The sequence below is a fragment of the Uranotaenia lowii genome, chromosome 3 (genome assembly GCF_029784155.1).
Source record: "Uranotaenia lowii strain MFRU-FL chromosome 3, ASM2978415v1, whole genome shotgun sequence".
Taxonomy (NCBI): Eukaryota; Metazoa; Arthropoda; class Insecta; order Diptera; family Culicidae; genus Uranotaenia; species Uranotaenia lowii.
Window position 1 is genome coordinate 61,165,029 of NC_073693.1, and position 7,482 is coordinate 61,172,510.

The window sequence follows — 7,482 nt, forward strand, 5'->3', positions numbered from 1 at the left end:
GAACTACTCCCGGGTTTTCTTTCCCGGTTTTCTTCCCCCAAGAAAAAGGCCTTTTCAGATGGGCAGATGTTTATGCTGTTGATAAACATAGCACACAAGAGCATATTGAAACAACAAGTTGTGAGCAGGATTTCGGGAAATTCTGCTCTAAAATTACTTTTTTAGCGTAAATTTAACTGTCGATCAAGAGAGAGGGTGAGAGTTTCTCTTGAAAACCTGTGCGATGTTTTTCCTCGGCAGTACAAGTTCTCAAGTAACAACGGAGATAGAAGAGAACTGTTTTGGGAGAATGATTTAAATTTCCCTTTTTCTTCAATCTGACTTCTAGGCTCTTCTGAGGTGTATTTTTTACTCTCAAGGAAAAGGCTTTCTGAAATTTTGATTGAAGTTTGTCTTGCTTTGCGAGGAAGTTTGGAAGCTGTGTTGTTTGTTTTGGAGGATAGGTCGAATTGAATGGATTTTATATCTGTATTTAAAATTTAAATAATGATCAAGTGACAATATATTCCGACAAATACAAATCGTCAACAAAAAATCGGTGCAACTAGTATAGAATCCCACCTGGAAATCTTTCTAATTAAATTCAAACCATGTTGGTCACCAATCATTGCTGTAGAAATACATGTTTTTCAGATGATATCAAACCATATAACCAAAAAACCAATATAATGATTATTTTTACAAACTGAATTTATTTTGAAATCCTAACCCTTCGTTCAATAAAGTAACAAATCTGCAACAATTAATGTATGGAAAAAGTGAAAAATCGTATTTTATTTTTTTTTCTTATTCATTCTTATCTTATCATTCTCGACTGTTTAAAATGATTTTTCAGGAAAAATAAAAAATCATGAAATGAAGGGTTAAGCACTTGTATTGTTGATGGCACACCATTTTTGGACGATTCAAAAATCATTTGACTCGAAGTTTGCAAAACATTGTTATATAGTCAAGCAGGGGTGGATCCAGAGTGCTTTTTAAAGAAGGAAGGACAGGACTACTAAATATCAAAAACGTGTAAATAAAAATAAATTTAAATATTTGGCGAAAAAACGGAAAATATCAACGGCTTTTTAAACAATATTTCCTTATATTTTTCTATTTAGTTAAAAGAAACACCATGAACATGTTTTAATGTTCATTAGTGTTGGAAACATATTCGAACTGTATTAAAATTTAAAAAAATATGGACAGGTTAATATCAAAGGTCATAATTGTTTTTTTTATAACAAAAATCAAACAGTTACACAAAAATAGAACTAAAAATAACGAACAATAATTTAAGAAAGATGAAAATTGCCAACAATTACAAATATGTTATAAATAAAAAACAACGTAAACAAAACAAAATAAGTGCAAAAAGTGCGCTAAACATTTTAAAAAAAATATGAAGAATGACTTCAAACAACAGTCAGCCACTGACATAAAATGACATTGAAGATGAAAACAATGGTTTATTTTTAGTAAGATGTAAAACAAACTTATAAGCCGTTCGAGTTAAACACGGTCCAATTAAGAAAACACAAAATGTTCAAGCTTTCTAACAAAATTTATAGGGGCCTGTTTGTTGAAGAACTCGAAAGTGGGAGAACGAATCAATTAATCTAAAGTGAATATATTGACAAAATAGTAGTTTTCCAATTTTTAAACCTTGGAGTTACAAACGAGAGAAATTTCAAACAATACTCCTGTTACTTTTTTTTCAAAAACTTCTTAATATCAGTCTAAGGTTTACAAAACATTCAAAATTCTCATTTTGAAACTTTCCAAATTTGTGATAGAAAACATTTCTATTTTTAACCAGGATTTTCTTAATTAAAAAAACAAATCTCAAAACCTTAGATCTCAATAATCATTCTTGCATTCTGGTAAAATATACTCTTCTTTTTTCCGCAATTTGAAGACAACCCAAGTTACAATTATGGTTTTTAAGGGACTCCACGTAAATTATGAGTTCAAATTCAACCTTTAAAACTGCGTTCGGTTATGTAAGAATCTATAAAACTCCAGTAAAGCGATTATTAGCACAAAAAGGCCCTTATGCAGTAGGTTCTGTAGAGCAAATTATAAAACCTTGTGTGGACAAATCAACATCTTAGGTACTGTTATTATTTTGGCTTATAAAACCTATTCATAATATAATTTTCATCTACAAATTATTCTGATCGAGTAATTAGTTTTCAATAATTATTTTCAAAACAATGACATTATAATCAAAATAAATATAAAATAAACCAAAGCATTAATTAATTCATTTTCATTCTGTTAAGAAATTCAATATGAGTTAAAAACTCAGAATTCTCCCTTCTAAACATTTTTTAACTTGGTCTTTTAAGTTTACCGCAGATATGTATGTGAAAATTTTAAAAAAATTTTTTGTCTTATAAAATATTTTGAAATTTGAAAAGGTAGCCTGAAGGAATTCTATAAATAGGCAATGTTATGTAGTAATCTATGAGTTATTCCAACAAAGCTGTTTTTGGCTTGATGGGTTTTATAAAATCATTTTAAGGAATTTTATAACTACAAAAAGTCTGTAGGCCCTCTATGAAATATTTTCAAAAGAGTGATACATGTACTTTATAAACCCTTTCTGTTCGGTAGAATATTAAATTATTACTAAATGAATCTTTTCAAATGTATTTTTATAAATATATTTTTTTTTAGAAGAAAACCATTCTTAAATATTACATTTGTGCTTTTCATAGCACCTAATATACTTTCCACAGATTATTTTGCGATTTATATCTTTAAAAAAATTACAATTTAATGTGGCTCTGGGCAATCAAAACACTTTCACTTGAGATTTCATAACACTACTCTCAGCAGGTTATAAATAAAGCAGCATGTGTTTTTATTTTCCAGATATTTGGAGTGGTAAATTTGATCCTTTTATATTCCCAGAAGAAGCGAGAATACAGATTATCCAATATTTTTATCAAAAAACATACTATTTTTGACATTTTTTGCGACGGCGAGACAACTCACTTTTGAAAACAAATAATTCGACCGAATAACTTCAATAAAACTTTTACAGTCTATAGAAGCTTTTGTTCCTTATAAACGGTTGTAAAAAGGCAAAAAAAAAATTGTAAAAATCGTAAAAATATGTTTTGAAAATATTTGTTTTTTTGGAAATCGCTGTTATTCTCATGATATTGGAATTCCTACATATATTTTAATCTTAATCAATCACATACTTCTTACCTAACGAACAATATTTGGAAAATGATTGCTAAATCTTCTGGACAGAAATCAACAGTATAAATTTTTTATTTTACTTCATGGCCATTAGTTTTAAACGACTAAAAATACTAATTTAAATCTTTTGAATTTTGTTACTTCAATTTAAACTATATTATTTCTGTGAATCGATAATTTATAATCTCATTTACAAAAGTCAGGCACTAAAGGGTTAAAATGGAAACTTTTCAAACGCAAACAAAAAATTTCACGACTGCTTGAATTCCCAACTGTTTTGTTTGTATATTGTTGAAGACATTATTAACTTTAGTATTATGTTAGAAATAGCGCTGAGACTGGCAGGGAACATAAACATAAAAGGAGTTTTTTCAAAAAAAAATCTTGATGAAAATTGCCAAAAAACATTCAAATTTTTAAAAGCTCACGACTATCTTTTCAAAGGTTTCAAATAATATTTCTGTGAGCCACAGCGGCCCTTCATACATTAAAATATCGTTATATAAATACAATAGATCACTTTATTTCATTACAAAGAGTTAAACGTAACTTGAAAAATATTCGCACGCATCCACGATACTTGAATTTTAGATAGTGTTGCTTGAAACTACACCCTGCTTTATGTGGTTAAACTTTTTTTTCAAATGTTATGTTTATTTTTGTTATCCATCAATAGTGTGGATTTATTCTAGGGTATAATAAACTGCTTAGTTTAAAGTATCAACTGTCAATCATTTGCATTCCAAATCACTTATTATAAACCAATTTATTAAAAATCAATTTAAATTTACCATTTTCAAGTTTATTATTGAATTCTGCACTCACCAATCAGACTCTACTCCAATAATGACCTTTCATGGAGGTGTAATTATCAGCATTAGAGTTCATGCCGGACCGGCACTAAAAAACTCATCACATTCCCATTCCTATTCCCATCTCATAGTGCTCTGTCTGTGGCCGAGTGGTTTTAGCATTATTCTTTACGATCTGGACTTAGTTGGAATTTTACCAAGCCGTTGTGTCCTTCGAGTAGAGAACTGATTGAAAATCAGACCAAAACAGTACTGGATGATCATGCTTGGGGATCATGGGCAGCGAATTGTCTTTTTACCGTATTTTTCGGTTAAAATCGATGTCTCTGTCTCATCAATACTTTTGCCATCCCGATGAGTGAAATACTGATCATCCGGAAGCGTTTTGTAATCAAACTTGCAATAGGTTTCGTCGTAGATTATAAAGCACACCGATTTTTCACAGAGCAGTTGATACGAGCTCTTGGTTTGACGGAAGCAGCTTGTTTTTGACTTGGCTTCGGCTTCTTCTGCTTCTTATATGTCTTTGAATCCACTCTTACCTTGGTATGATGGACAATACTGAGAGGAGATTCACGTTTTTGACCACATCCTGCACTGAGCAAGTTTTCTTACTGGCCTAAGCACGCATGACTTTTCAATCCAAAGTTTTGACCACCGGACTCGGTTTCCGCCCAATGTGTATTTGCTCACGAAGCTGTTTTCCTCTTCACACTTCTGAATCGAATTTCTGACCGCTTTAATGCTTACTTCTTCCCTATTCGCCAACTTGTTCAGCTGCTTCTCATTTTCACGGATACTATGAAAAGTAAAGCTCACGACACACAGAGTTTTAAATTAAACTCTGAACAACAACACCCAGCATTGCATTTCAAGTTGCTCAACGTTGATCTTTTCCAGGTTAACCCGTTGTTTGATCTCGAACGTATTGGTCACCCTGGCTAGGATGAATAACGCCTAAAGGTAGACATGAAGTTAGCATCGCTATAATGTTGCCAAACCTTGTGTGTAGTTTTGTATTGTTTAAAATAGCGGGAAAAGTTGATGTTTGAAATCGAAACAAATAAAATCTTTCTTCTACTTGAAGTCGTCGACAAGAAAAGGTGATTAATCTTTTCCCATCCGAAATGGTCTGAACCAACACCCGTGCTGTACTTCGACAAGTATAGGATTCGCTGCTGAATAAGGTCTTTCATACATCAAGCCTTCAGCACTTTTGGGAAAAAGCAAAGTATCGAAATTTACGGGTAGTTCTCCATGTGTGTATGGATTAATCCGACCTTTGGTCATCCGACACGAGCGTGTACGCGACTAGCCAGTCAGTCAGTAAGAACGGCGCGCAGTTGCCCCAGCTGGATACGGTCAAGTGACCCGACAGAGCCGCTATGGAATACGCCTATGCTTATTTCAAGTGTGTAGATAGTGGATAAGAAGAAAATTGAAATATTAAGTAGGTCTTGAGGACAATTCACTTATGGTATTCAGCATTTCAAGCGAGTTGAGAGAACAGCCTAAACGCATTGACATGGATATTAAGCTAGTTGGGAGGATAGCTTGAAAATCCAACGGCGAATAGAGAGGACAGCCTGATTGTATTGATAAGAATATCAAGCGAGTTGAGAGAACAGCTTGAAACCCCACAGGCGAGTTGAGAGGACAGCCTGAGTATATTGAAGACTATATCAAGTGAGTTGAAAGAACAGCTTGGATTCAATAGGCGAGTTGAGAGGACAGCCTGAACGCATTGACATGGGTATCAAGCTAGTTGAGAGGACAGCTTAAAAATCCAAAGGCAAGTAGAGAGGACAGCCTGATTGTATTGATAAGAATATCAAGCGAGGTGAGAGGACAGCTTGAAAATTCAATGGCGTGTTGAGAGGACAGCCTGAGTGTATTGAAGAGAATATCAAGCGAGGACAGTTAGAAAACTTATAGGCGAGTCGAGAGGACAGCCTGAGTGCCTAAGCCTAAGTAAAAATTATTAGGCGAGTGTAAAAGGCAGTTTAAGCGTATTGACATGAATTATCTTGGAACGCTTGAGATGACTAAGAAAGATATATGATACGGATGATACGAATTCCAGAGGAGTTAACAAAACCAACTTGAAATTACAAGTTTGATAGATCAGCTTTGGAGTCTCATAAAAATAATAACCAAGCGGGTTAAAAGAACAGCTAGAGCTATAATGCTAGTAAGAGGATGACTTTGATGCATTGTGATGAATTCCAAGTGAATTGAGAAGACAGCTACAGAAAAAAACATTTCAGAACGTAGCTGGATTGTAAAGTATTCTATTCAAACAAATTGTTATAAAAGATCGGAATTAGAAGAAATCGTATTACCTTACGATTTCTTCTAATTTCGATCTTTTATAACAACTTGAATTTGTATAGTGATTTAACTCACCCACTATTAGAAGTTAAACCGGGATTGAACCACAAAAATGAATCGAGAAAACTCCTTAAGCATGTTAAAGTTTAAATACAGATGATTGATGAGATATATTAAAAATATGAATAAGATTGACCATGAAATTGAAAAGAAAAAAGCGTTAAGGTATTCATAGAACAGCTTGAAATTAAAAAGCGAGTCAAGATTCCAAACTTAGAATGTCCCTAGTAGTTAGTAAAATGTGAGTAGACATTATTATACGATTTGTAGACAAAAAACGAGATTAACAGGAAAGCTTGTATTAAATATATCAGAAAAAATTACCAAACTGAGATTTGATTTGATCAATTCATTATGTCTTGAGAGCAAGTCAACGAATTAAATCTTGTTTAGAAAGTGAGTGAAACATAACCAAAGTACGCAGATATTCGTTGATATATTTCTCTCATGATTATGGTTGATTGCGAATCGCTTAAATGTTTGAACAGTTTGTCTTATCTAATTTAGAGAATATTGCGGGTTTAACTTCACCGTTCAATTCAGTTAATGTTCTTATTACCTTTCGGAGCTCTAGTGAACATGCAAGTTGAAAAAAATTTGAATTTCACCATTCTCTTTAAAACCTGACGGTTTCAAATAAATAACTGCAAAAAAACTTAATTTAGCACAAAGTTTTAACCCTTCATTTCATGATTTTTTATTTTTTCTTGAAAAAATTCTCAATAGTGCCCAATGATGAGTACATGAAGGGAAAAATAATGAAAAAATATAATTTTCACACATTTCGAGTATTTAGCCAAAATATTAATTGTTGCAAATTTGCAACAACATGAAATGGTTATACCTTTTTGTTCCTCACACAAGACAGCTAGATATAAATGTTTACTCTTAGTTAATTTTGCACTAACCATAGTTTTGGCTCGAAAACTTCGTAAACCTAGTGTCTGGACACCATTTAGCTGGGTGTAGAACCTATGTATGCTGGTTATCCACCATGGGTGCATGGATTCACCGCAGTTTCTACCTAAGTATGTGCTTACATCTATTATTGAGATTATCTAATTAGATCGACAAATCT